Below are 13,866 nucleotides of genomic sequence, written 5' to 3' on the forward strand. Positions count from 1 at the left end.
TTTTTGTGATCCATCCAGGCCAGCAGTAATCACGGCAACTGGGCTGGCAGCTGCTGGCTCTGGCTGGACAGGCTGGTCCAAGGCCCAAGTGAACATACTCCAGAGACTTGGGAACTTCAGCAAAGCCTCGGCACCTGCCCAGATCTTCAACAGGCTCAATCTGTACCTCCAACATCAAACTTGGACCTCATTTCTGCTGTGTTGAACTAGATCAGTGACACAAAGAAAGGGGAAAGAAAGAATATTAAAATAGCCTTCACAGTTCCATATTGAATCAGTTATGAACTTCCACAAACAAGGTTCAATCTTCTCCAAATGGAAGTTACTTTGATACTATAGTACAGTGACTCAAAAGAACATTTACTGTTTGTATGGTTGCAACTGCTGGCAGGGCCTCTCTGAAGACTCACACATGTATATTTGCTTACATGGGCTAGGATTTTTAGCTCTCTTTTTGTTGTAACATAATTATACATTTTATGTGTGCAGCTCTTTCCATGTGGGTATTTTTCAAAATGCTGTAGGAGTTCCCATGTTGGATGGAGTTCCCAAAAACATTGACAGGGAGAAGTGAGAGGAAGCAGAAGGTCCGCAGTGAGGCCATTTGTGCACAGGTAAGACTGTGGTCTCCCTGTTCTGGTCTGCAGGAGAGACTCCAGGCTTTAGAACAAGATGTGGGTGTCAACTCCAGGTCTGCCACCTAGATCTATGTGCCCTTAGACCAGTGACTGACTCTCTGAGAGAGATCCTCTATTTTTATATCTGTAAAAAAGGAGTATACAGATATTCCTTGCCTCACAATGAGGTTATGTCCTGATAAACTTATCATAAATTGAAAATATCCCAAGTTGAAAATGCATTTAATACATCCAACCTACTGAACATCATAACTCAGCCTAGCCTACTTTAAATGTGCCTGAGCACTTACCTTAGCCTACAGTTGGGCAAAATCATCTAACACAAGCCTTTTTTTTTTTGAGACAGAGTTTCGTTCTTGTTGCCCAGGCTGGAATGCAATGGCATGATCTCGGCTCACCGCAACCTCCGCCTCCCGGGTTCAAGCGATTCTCCTGCCTCAGCCTCCCAAGTAGCTGGTATTACAGGCGTGCGCCACCAAGCCTGGCTAATTTTTGTATTTTTAGTAGAGATGGGGTTTCTCCATGTTGGTCAGGCTGGTCTTGAACTCCCGACCTCTGGTGATCCAGCTGCCTCAGCCTCCCAAAGTGCTGAGATTACAGGGATGAGCCACTGTGCCTGGCCACAAAGCCTATTTTTTAATCAAATGTTGAGTTCTGTACACACATGGGCATTTTGCAGACATGATGGAATGAGAAACAAAACACAACATCCAATAAACACTGGCAACACAGTACATCAGAAAGTGCAGGTCCCAGGACCCCCAACCTGTACCAAAATTCACCATACTCAAGTCTCTGATATAAAATTGTATAGTCTTTGCATGTCACCTGCCCATACCCTCCCATATACTCTAAATCAGGAGTGTCCAATCTTTTAGCTTCCCTGGGCCACAATGAAAGAAAAAGAATTTTCATGGGCCACAAATAAAATATACTAACACTAAAGACAGCTGATGAGCTAAAACAAAAATCACAAAAAACTCATAATGTTTTAAGAAAGTTTCTGAATCTGTGTTGGGCTGCATTCAAAGCCATCCTGGGCCACGTGTGGCCCACAGGCCACAGGTTGAACAAGCTTGCTCTAAATCATCTCTAGATTACTTACAATACCTAATATTTAATACAATCTAACTGCTATGTAAATAGTTGTTATACTGTATTGTTTAGGGAATAATGACAAGAAAAAAGTCTGTGCATGTTCAGTACAGATGCCACCATCTGTTGTTGTTGATTTTCCAGGAATATTTTCATGTTGCAGTTGGTTAAGTCCACAGATGTGGAACCCTGGGATACAGAGGTTGATTCTATCAGCCGTTCACCCTTGTGATTGCAGGGCTGCCTAGGAGCTGCGGCTCACTGCTGTCTAGCATCAAGAGACAGCATCAAATGCATATTGCTAGCCTGGGAAAAGGTTATAATTCAAAATTCGAAGTGCAGGTCCATCTGTATTAGTCTCTTATGGATGCCATAATGAAATACTACTATCCAGGAGGCTTAAAGCAACAGAAACGTATTCTCTCAGAGCTCTGGAGGCCAGAAGTTTAAATTCAAGGTGTCGGCAAGGCCACACTCCCTCTGTAGGTGATGAGGAAAATCCTCCTTGCCTCTCCAGCTTCTGGAAGCTGCCAGCAAAGCTTGGCTTACAGACACATCGCTCCAATCTTTGCCTTGGTCATACAAATCTCCCTCTCCTTTCTCATATAAAAACAGCAATCACTGTGTTTAGGGCCCATCTTAATCCAGTATGACCTCATTTTAATTTGATTATGTCTACAAAGACCTTATTTCCAAATACAGTCTCCTCAGGTACCAGGGATTAGGACTTGAACACATCTTTTGGGGGACACAATTCAATTGGCTATAAGCAGATTGTTTTTTTGGGAAAAACAAAATCACAGAACACGCAATGATTGGTCCATAGAGTGCAATAACTGAGGACCCACTGCGTCATGGTGAACTTGGTCTGCACAAGGATGGGGCCTGAAAAGCCCAGGATGGTGGGTTTGGCCCCATAGCTGGCCCCAGGAAGCAATGTGCAAAGGTTAACAGCAGTAACATGCTTCCTACCAGCCCCTCTGGTTGAAAAAAGGTGCCCACCAGCTTCAATTATAGATAACAGGGCTAAGCTCCCAGAGAAAGAGGTTGACTGGTGTTTGGGTCCTTAGGGGATGAGTTAGATCACATATTGGAGAAATAAAGCAACAATCTAGTCACACACACTGACCAAACACGGCAGGATGAGACAGAAGAAACATGCTGAGCACAGAAGTCTCCCTGGCCTAAGGACAGAAAGACCACCTGTTAGAAGGAAAAGGGTTAAGATGTGGCTGCTCTGGTAAGGACTGGCCCAGGGGTGAAATGGGCCTGTTGCTTGGGGAAAAGCCAGAAACGAGAGGAGATTCCCCAGCAACCATGACAGACTTACGTCATTTCCCTCTTTGCAGTGGTGACCTACACTGCTGACCCCGGCCAACTCGGAAGGCTGCTTCTCTCTCTCAGTCTCTCTTTGGGGTTTGCATGGAAATCCTACCCTGTTCAAGGGCCTAGTTCAACATCTACTTGCCCTAGAAACCTTCCCTGACCACCCCACACTCCCTAACCACCTTATAACTTGACTACACCATTTACTCCTGGCATTAGTCCATTCTCATACTGCTAGAAAGAACTGCCCAAGACTGGATAATTTATAAAGGAAGGAGGTTTAATTGACTCACAGTTCAACATGGCTGGGGAGGCCTCAGGAAACTTACAATCATGGCTAAAGGCAAAGTGGAAGCAAGGCACCTTTTCACAGGGTGGCAGGAAGGAGAAATGCTGAGTGAAGGAGGAAGAGCCCCTTATAAAACCATCAGAACTCACTCCTCTCAGGAGAACAGCATGGGGGAACCACCCCCATGATTCAATCACCCCCACCCAGTCTCTCCCTTGACACGTGGGGATTATGGGGATTACAATTCAAGATGAGATTTAAGTGGGGACACAAAGCCTAACCATATCACCTCTATGAAAGGTTCTATACATTAATTTCTCCCTGTCCCCAAAGGAAACAGGAGTTCCTTGCAGGCATAGACCATGGCTTACTCTCAATTCTTTCATGGCCTCAAGTGTGCTACTCAGGATACAGCAGGAACTCAATAAACACTTGCTTGTCCATTTCTTATTTCTCACCTATCCTCCTTTTTAAAATTTTGTAGATTCTAAGAGAAGGTAAAAAATGTATGTCCATAGCCCAAGACACAAGCATTAACTCTTGGAAGACTTGCTGTTTTTCAGAAATTGATTCTATTCAAGTGACATCACGTTCCAATAACTAACCGTATCACACTATTCTCTGATTGGTCCGGGAATCCTCCTGTCTCCTTCTTCATCCTCAACCACAACTACTTATTGAGCACCATATGCTAGACACTCCATTAATCATAGGAAAAGCCAACAGGAAAAGTCACAGCCTTTAGGAAACCAGAGTGTCTATTTGTCTTGTTATAACATAACCTCGTCCAAATATAGACATTCTGCATGCTTCTGACACACTTGGCAGGGGTTGGCCATAAAAAACTAGCTGAGTCCCTCTGCTTGGGAAATGAATGAACCAATGGCAAAAAAAAAAGTGTTTCTGAATTCAAAAGAGAACATGGTGATGATGTGTATAAACACTGCCTTTCTCCTCCAAGATGTGGAATTCGAAAGCCATTTTATTTTAGTGTTTGATTTGGGAGATTGGCTTAGTTGCGTGGCATGTTATCAATGCAAAAGAAAGGAGTTGATATGGGTCATGGCAGAAGAGGTAGAAATCCAACAGACTTGGCCGCTTTACCTCTCATCTTCCCGTGTGCCCATGATGCAAGCACATCCTCAGCATTTCAAACATAGAAATATCCGTACCCTGGGGAAGAACAAAGTTGTTGCTTGAGGAGGACTTACTAACCTTACTATAACATGATCAAAAGTGCAATATTCCCCTGGTAGAAGGAAAAGAAGAGCTGGTGTATGCAGAGATCACATGGAGAGAGAGGAAGAAGGAGAGCAAGGGAGGTGCCAGGCTCTAGTTAAAAACCAGTTATCATAGGAACTCAATGAGAACTCCCTCACCCCAAGGGGGGGCATTAATCTATTCATGAGGGAGCCACCTTCATGACCAAAACACTGGTTGATATGTGGACATAGTTTTGTTGTAACAGAGTCCAATAGGATGTTTCCTATAAGTTATAAGAACCTAGTTATACTATTTCCTGAATTAAAGTCAACATTTGATTGAACTCTATTTGTAAAGTCTTTAACTTTACACTCATATATTATTTGCATATTTGTACATTATTATAAATACATAGATATATTATCTAGGCGAAGGTGATTATTAGAATAGTCCCGGGCTGGGCATGGTGGCTCACACTTGTAATCTCAGTGCTTTTGAAAGCTGAGGTGGGAAGATCACTTCAGGGCAGAAATTCAAGACCAGCCTGGGCAACATAGTGAGACACTGTCTCTACAAAAATTGAAAATTAGTCAGGTGTGGTGGCATGCACCTGTGATCCTACTACTCTGGAGACTGAGGCAGTAAGATCACTTGAGCCCAGGAGTTTGAGGCTGCAGTCTGCACCACCACACTCCAGCCTGGGCAACAGAGTGAGACCTTGTCTCAAAAAAAAAAAAAAAAAAAAAAGAAGAAAGAATAGTAATCTCCTGGAATTACACTGAATGTGAAGACTAGAACAGTCACTCTCAACTGGAAGGAATGAGTATCAGAAACTCACATACTACCCTACGCCTTTCCACCCTGCCATGGTTTAGGTATGGTTTGTTTGTCTCCTCCAAACCTTATACTGAAATTTGATTCTCAGTGTTGGAGGTGGGACTAATGGGAGGTGTTTGGGTCAGGAAGATGGCTCCCTCATGAATAGATTAATGCCTTTCCTTGGGAGTGAGGGAGTTCTCATTGAGTTCCCATGATAACTGGTTGTTAACTAGAGCCTGGAACCTCCCCACTTGCTCTCCTGCTTCCTCTCTGTCCGTGTGATCTCTGCACACACCAGCTCCCCTTTGCCTTCTGCCATGAGTGGAAGCAGCCTGAGGCCCTCCTCAGATGCAGGCACCCAATCTCGAACTTTGCAGCCACCAGAATTGTGAGCTAAATAAACCTTTTTTCTTTATAAATTGCCAGGCTTAGGTATTCCTTCACAGCAACACAAAATAGGTTAAGACACACCTCAAACATGCCTCTGAAAGTAGGGTAGTCCCCCTACCATATGTATTTTCAAAGCTCCTCATGGGACCCAACCAGTCACTGAGGGCATTGAGAGAACCCTGGATTTGGGTGAAAACGTGATTGGTTTCTAAGCAGCTGAGGTGATAAGTAGTTAACATGATTACTTTCTGCTTCTGCAAATTCCTGTTCAAGTTGCCAAGGAGATCATTAATAACAGCATAATGTCTCTTAGCCCTGACAAGAACTTTCTATGCAAGACAACTTTCTTGTCAGGGCTAAGGAGGTAAAAGTGACCCTGAATCCCTGACTTGAGACTCTCATGCTACCTCACCTATTTTGGAGATGACTTAGATGAGTCAAATCTCTCTTGGCTTGCATTTCTGTAAGAACTTAATGAGAAAATATGTGTTAAAACACTTTTAAAAGTTTAAACAATATCAGGGATTCTTGCATGGGCAATAAGAATCATAGAATGAAGTACTACAAGGACCTAGAAGTGGAAAAACATACAAGAGAACAGGCCTGTGACCATTTCAAGCCCTGGACCCACAGTTCTCTCTCCAACAGGAGTGACATCTTATTGCTTGATACCCAAATGTCAGCATCAGGGCAGGGCTAAACAACATGGTTTTAGTCTCAGAGACACAGTGGTGATGTTTCTTGGGATCCTCTGTGTCTCATGCAGGTTTGTTTGTTTGTTTGACAGAGTTTCACTCTTGTCACCCAGGCTGGAGTGCAATGGCATGATCAGCTCACTGCAACCTCTGCCTCCCAGGTTCAAGCGATTCTCCTGCCTCAGCCTCCTGAGTAGCTGGGATTACAGGTGCCTGCCACCACACCCAGCTAATTTTTTTGTGTTTTTAGTAGAGACGGGGTTTCATCATGTTGGCCAGGCTGGTCTTGAACTCCTGACCTCAGGTGATGCACCTGCCTCGGCCTCCCAAAGGGCTGGGATTACAGGCGTGAGCCACTGTGCCTGGCCATGGTGTCAGTTTGTAAAAGAACCATGGAGCCTTGGGAAGAATGTTTTCCCAAGATTTGTGATAAGTGGATTTTTGTGGCATCAACTTCGCTAAAGTGAACTTGGTTTCTCAAATCCCCTTGCATCGTCCCAGGTTAGTGTGGCTGACCAGAATCATCGTACATCATATTTTGAATCAGAAGTCAGATTCTTTGGACCCTCAGGAGGTCAGGCCAATGTACCACATGCTGTAACATCTCATGCACAGCACCACTTACCTGTGCCTCACCTTGCTGGGGTGGGGACACAACCAGGCCCTCAGCAAACCCAGATCCTCCCCTTCAGCATCTTCAACTCCTAGGCCAGGTATGTTTATTTTATTTATTTATTTGTTTATTTATTTATTTATAGAGACTTAGTCCAGGCTGGAGTGCAGCCCAGGCTGGAGTACAGCGAAGCGATCATAGCTCACTGTGACCTCAAACACCTAGGCTCAAGCAATCCTCCCACCTCAGCTTCCCCAGTGGGTGGGACTACAGGTGTGCACCACCACGACTGGCTATTTTTATTTTTTAGAGACAAGGTCTCGCTATGTTGCCTAGTCTGGTCTTGAACTCCTGGCCTCAAGCAATCCTCCTGCCTTGGCTTCCCTTGTAACTCCAAGTGCTGCAATTACAGCACTTTGGGAAGCCACATCCAGCCACCATTAACATTTTGGTAAAAATTAAAATTATAGCAGGGCTGATTGATTATTTCTAGATGTACTGGAGAACTGGAGAAGCAAAATAATGAGACCAGGGCTTAAAATCCCCAAGCTTCCTAAAAGGAACTTGAAAGCTTCTATTCTGGCCCTAAAATAAACCTTTCTCCTGTAGTCACCAGGTTGGGATTTCTGAAAACCAGAACTTAACCTAAAGTCTAGTTCTAGGGTAGCTGAATTGTAAGACAAAGTGAATTCTCAACTTTGCAGGGTCTCTAATGTAGTTACGGCACAGATTTTGAAGGAGTGGGACCCTGAAAATTGGGAAAGAGACACAGGGGTAGATTCCAACCTGTGAATTTTGCCAATCTCCCTGCCAGTGCCCGGAATGAGGTGGTTAGTGTCCTCTTGGCTGAAGAATCTATGATGCCTTGCCCCAATGTGGAGTCTTTGCAAGGAAGGGATTGTGCCTCTTCAGCCCTACTTGTGTCACCTCTCTTTGCTACAAGAACTACAGCCAGACTCCAGTCCAACAGGTCCCAGAGGACAAAGTGTAAAGTGCAATCCAGGAGGAAGTATAATAATACACACCAAAATAATTGCATAATTTTACCAATTTATGTGAACACGAACATGGAGAACATGTGTGGAATGGCTCCTACTGGTGTGGGACCACTGGGAGGAAAATAAAGTTGCAGCAAGCCAAATGTATTGATATGGGCCTACTAGGCAGAGATGCTGGAATCAGTGAGTTATCTCAAGGGGCTGGTAGTGGCACTAACAGTTTGCTTGATTGGTTGACAGAAACCATGACAAAAAGTTGGCCTACACAACATGTGGTTAAAATGCCAGATTCTTCGGCATATTGTAGATAATTGTATCAAAAACCTTAGAAGTCAAGAAAATAAATGGACAAGCCACAAACTGGTACAAAATATTTGCAAATCGCATACCTGAAAAAAGGTGTGTATCCAGAATGTGTAAATAACTATCTGAATTCCAAAATATGTAAATAACTATCTGAATTTTAATATATGAATACCTACCTAAGAAGGCATTAGAAACTGTGCAAAAGCCTTGGACAGACATGTCACTAAAGTGGATACATGGATGACAATAGGCACATGAAAAGAGGTGGAACATCATCAGCCATTAGGAAAGTGCAAATTAAACCTAGGCAATGCCATTCAGGACATAGGCATGGGCAAAGACTTCATGATGAAAACACCAAAAGCAATTGCAATAAAAGCCAAAATTGACAAATGGGATCTGATTAAACTAAAGATCTTCTGCACAGCAAAAGAAACTAGCATCAGAGTAAACAGATAACCTACAGAATGGGAGGAAATTTTTGCAATCTACCCACCTGACAAAGGTCTAATATCCAGAATCTACAAGGAACTTAAACAAATTTACAAGAAAAAAAACCCCATCGAAAACTGGGCAAAACATATGAAAAGACACTTCTCAAAAGAAGACATTTATGCGGCCCACAAACATATGAAAAAAAGCTCATCACAGGTCATTATAGAAATGCAAATCAAAACCACAATGAGATACCATCTCACATCATTAAAAAGTCAAGAAACTGGTGAGACTGTCACCAGTCAAGATGCTGGTGAGGCTGTGGAGAAATAGGGACACTTTTACACTGTTGGTAGGAATGTAAATTAGTTCAACCATTGTGACAGACAGTGTAGTGATTCCTCAATGATCTAGAACCAGAAATACCATTTGACCCTGCAATCCCATTACTGGGTATATGTCCAAATGAATATAAATCATTCTACTATAAAGACACATGCACACTTATGTTTATTGCAGCACTATTTACAATAGCAAAGACATGGAACCAACCCAAATGCCCATCAATAATAAACTGGATAAAGAAAATGTGGTACATATACACCATGGAATACTATGCAGCCATAAAAAAGAATGAGTTCATGTCCTTTGCAGGGACATGGATGAAGCTGGAAGCCATCATTCTCAGCAAACTAACACAGGAGCAGAAAACCAAACACTGCATGTTCTCACTCATAAGTGGGAGCTGAACAATGAAAACACATGGACACAGAGAGGGGAACATCACCCCCCCGGGCCTGTTGGGGGATGGGGGGCAAGGGGAGGGATAGCATTAGGAGAAATACCTAGAGCATGTGGGGCTTAAAACCTAGATGACAGGTTGATGGGTGCAGCAAACCACCATGGCACATGTATAACTATGTAACAAACCTGCACATTCTGCACATGTATCCCAGAACTTTAAAGAAAAAAAGTGCAAACTAAAGCCATGAAGAGATAGCACCAAGAGAGATAGAACTACTGGAATGGTCAAAATTTAAAAATATATACTAAGTGTTGGAGAGGATGCAGAGAAACTGAATCTCTCATATAGCCACCCTGAAAAATAGATTGGTTGTTCCTTTTAAAGTTAAATATACACTCCCAATTATTTGCCTTAGAGAAATGGAAACATATTCTCACGAAAACCTGTACACAAATGTTCATAACAGCTTTATTTGTGACAGCTAAAAACTGGGAATAACCCAAATGCCCCTCAATGGGTGAGTGGATAAACAAAACAAACAAACAAAATATATATATATATACATATATATATATGTATATATATAATGGAATTTTTGTCATGTGTATTCTTTTCTAACTGACAGAATTTGTAAATACTTGTTGTATATACGATGAGTACATGTCAATTGGGAATGCATACATATATATTGCGGAGTGACCAAGTCAAGCTATTTAACATATGTTTTACCTCACATGCATATTTTTTGTTATTAGAACACTTAAAATCTACTCTCAGCAACTTTCAAGAATACAATACATTGTTATTAACTATAGTCACCATGGTGTATAGTAGATCTCTTGAGCTTATTTCTTCTTTCTAACTGTTCAGCGGTTAAAAAGAAGGAAATCTGATAATTTGCAACAACATGGATGAAACTGGAGGAAATTGCAAGATTTCCCTCTTTCTAAAGGCTGAACAATATTCCTTTGTGTCTGTGTACCACATTTTCTGTATCACTCACCTGTTGATGGATAGTTAGATTGGTTCCATATCTTGGCTCTAGTGAATAATTCTGCAACGAACATGGGAGTGCAGAGAATCCTCTTTTTTTGTTTTATTTTGTTTTGTTTTGTTTTTTGAGACAAGGTCTCACTGTTGTCCAAGCTGAAGTGCAGTGGCTCAATCATGGCTCACTACAGCCTCAAACTTGGAAGCTGAAGTGATCTTCCCACCTCAGCCTTCTGAGTAGCTGAGACTACAGGCACAACCATGCCCAGTTATTTTTTTATTTTATTTTATTTTATTTTATTTTTTAGTTTTTGTAGAGACAGAGTCTTGCTATGTTGCTCAGGCTGGTCTAAAACTCCTGGGCTCAAAAAGATCCTTTCACCTCAGCCTCCCAAAGTGTTGGAATTACAGGCATGAGCCACCATGCTCAGCCCAGCTAGTTCTTTAACATATTGACTTCATTTCCTTTGGATAAATACCCAGAGGTGGAATTGCGGGAGCTACACAATAAAATATTACTCAGCAATAAAAAGGAAAAAACTATTGATATACATAATACATTAGATGGGTCTCAAGGTCATTATACTTTAGATGGGTCTCAAGGTCAAAGAGCCCATTTTGAGAGGTCACATGTTACACTATTCAACTTACATAACAGTCTCAAAATGACAAAATAACAGTGATGGAGAAGAGGTCAGTGATTGCGGGGGTTAGGTTTGGAGGAGGGTGACTGTGCAGGGCAGCACGTGGGATTTTCTTTGAGGTATGGAACAATTCTATATCCTGACTGTAGTGGCCATTATGCAAATCTACACATGTAATAAAATTTTTTGGAACTATACAGCAACAACAAAATCACCATGTAGAGAAGATTTAACAGGATAATTAAATCAATGGGATTTTGGCTCACGTCTAAGTGTGTCCTTAAAGCCCCAAAATACTCGGTTGCTATTCCCTTTGGGAACTTGAATACATAAACTCAGCAAGGGGAGAATCCTTACATTCCATCCTGACCCACAGAGTGAGGGCTGTAATGGCAGGAAGGCCAAGCAGAAGCCAGGACACCTGCCTCCACCTCCTGAAATACGACACTGAAGGCAACATCCCATTTCTAGAGGGACTGAGAGATTCATACCACAACTAAGACCTTGACAGAGGTAAGAGTGGTGATTCCCACTGCATCGTTGTCAGCTCACATGTTTGACCTGTGCAGAAGGCAGATCTTCAAAATGACAGTGGATTATCATCAACTCAATTAGATGTTGGTTCCAATTTCAGCAGCTATTCCTGATATGTTTTCATTGATGAAGAAAATCAATTGTCCCATAGGATCCACATGCAGCCACCGGTTGAGTGAATGCTTTTTTCCATATTTCTGTGCTAGCTTCCTAAGGCTGCTGTTACAGAGCACCACAAATTGAGTGTCTTAAACAACAGAAACTTGGCCTGGTGCAGTGGCTCATGCCTGTAATCCCAGCACTTTGGGAGGCCAAGGCGGGTGGATCATCTGAGATCAGGAGTTCGAGACCAGCCTGACCAACATGGAGAAACCCTGTCTATACTAAAAATACAAAATTAGCTGATTGTGGTGCCACACACCTGTAATCCCAGCTACTCGAGAGGCTGAGGCAGGAGAATCGCTTGAACCCAGGAGGTGGGGGTTGCGGTGAGCCGAGATCACGCCATTGCACTCCAGCCTGGGCAACAAGAATGAAACTCCACCTCAAAAAAAAAAAAAAAAAAAAAAAAACACCAGCAACAGAAATTTATCACCTCATGGTTCCCAGACTGGATCTTCACCATCAAGGCATCAGCAAGGCCCTGCTCCCCATGAAGGCTCCAGGGAAGAACGCCCTCGCCTCTTCTAGCCCCTGGTGGCTGCCATCAGTCTCAGGATTCCTTGGCCTATAGATGGGTCTCCAATGTCTTCCTCCATTTTCACCTGGTGTTCTCCCCCATGTGTCTCTTCTCTTCTTTTTGCAATCTTTAGAAATATTTTATTTTATTTTATTTTAGACACAGGGTCTCACTCTGTCACCCAGGCTGGAGTGTAGTGGTGCAATCATAGCTCACTGCAGCCTCAAACTCCTGGGCTCAAGCGGTCCTCCTGCCTCGGCCTCCTGAGTAGCTGGGGCTGTAGGGAGGCATGTGCCACCACACCCAGCTAATTTTATTCATTTATTTTGTAGAGACAGGGTCTCTCTGCTTTTCTTGGGCTGGTCTTGAACACCTGGCCTTAAACAATGCTTCTGCCTTAGCCTCCCAAAGTGCTGGAATTATAGGTGTGAGCCATCAAGCCTGGCCTCTTTTTTCCTTTTGTAAAGACACCGGTCATATTAAAGATAAGGCCTTACATACTGCAAAGACCCAATTTGCAAATAAGTTTTCATTCTGAAGTTTAGATAGACATAAACTTGGCAGAGGGTGAGGGAGAAGGAGGCAATATTCAGCCCAGCATAACACCTGTTGCTAAGGACGTCAGGATCGGGTTGCTTTTAGCTCATAGGACCAGAAATACACCTTCACTGTCCTATCTCAGAGCTAATCCACCCTCCAGCCCTATGTCATCATCTACTCCATAAGGACCTTGGTAAGTCTCTCCATCCTGCAGGATAGCATACTGACTATTACATGGATAATATATTAATTGGTCCTGGTGAAAAGGAAGTAGCAACTACATTAGACACATTGGTAAGACACACAAATGCCAGACTGTGATAGATTAATTTCCCACAAAAATTCAGAGGCCTTCCAACTGGGTGAACTGTCTTGGGATCCAGTGGTCTTGGACATGTTGAAATATCCCTTCCAAATTGAAGGGCAAGTTGCTGTATCTGATTCTTCCTACCACTAAGAAAGAGACACAGTGCCTAGCAGGCTTCTTTGGATTTTAGGGCAGCATACACCTCATCTGAGTACTCTGACATATTTACTGAGAAGCCCAAAAAGCTACCAGCAAAACAAGAGAAGTCTTGGCAACAGGTCCAGACTATGTGGGCTACACGGCTGAGGACATGAATGGTGCTTGAAGCACTTGTGGCAGATATAAATGCCATATGATGGAAACTTTCACAGGTCCCTCTGGAGAAATCATGGCACAGACTGCTGGCATCTGGGAGCAAAGCAATGCCATCCTCTGTGGTGAGCCATTGTCTCTTTGAGGAGCAGCTCCTGGGGTGCTACATGGCCTTCATAGATTGGATGCTTGACCATGCACCACTAAGTTATTGTGGAACTTGAACTGTCTGTCATGAACTGTGTGTTGTCTGATCCACCAAGCCCCATAAATCTGGGTGTGCACAGAGGCACTCCATCATCAGCTGG

This window comes from Pan troglodytes, chromosome 7 (genome assembly GCF_028858775.2).
Source record: "Pan troglodytes isolate AG18354 chromosome 7, NHGRI_mPanTro3-v2.0_pri, whole genome shotgun sequence".
Classification (NCBI taxonomy): Eukaryota; Metazoa; Chordata; class Mammalia; order Primates; family Hominidae; genus Pan; species Pan troglodytes.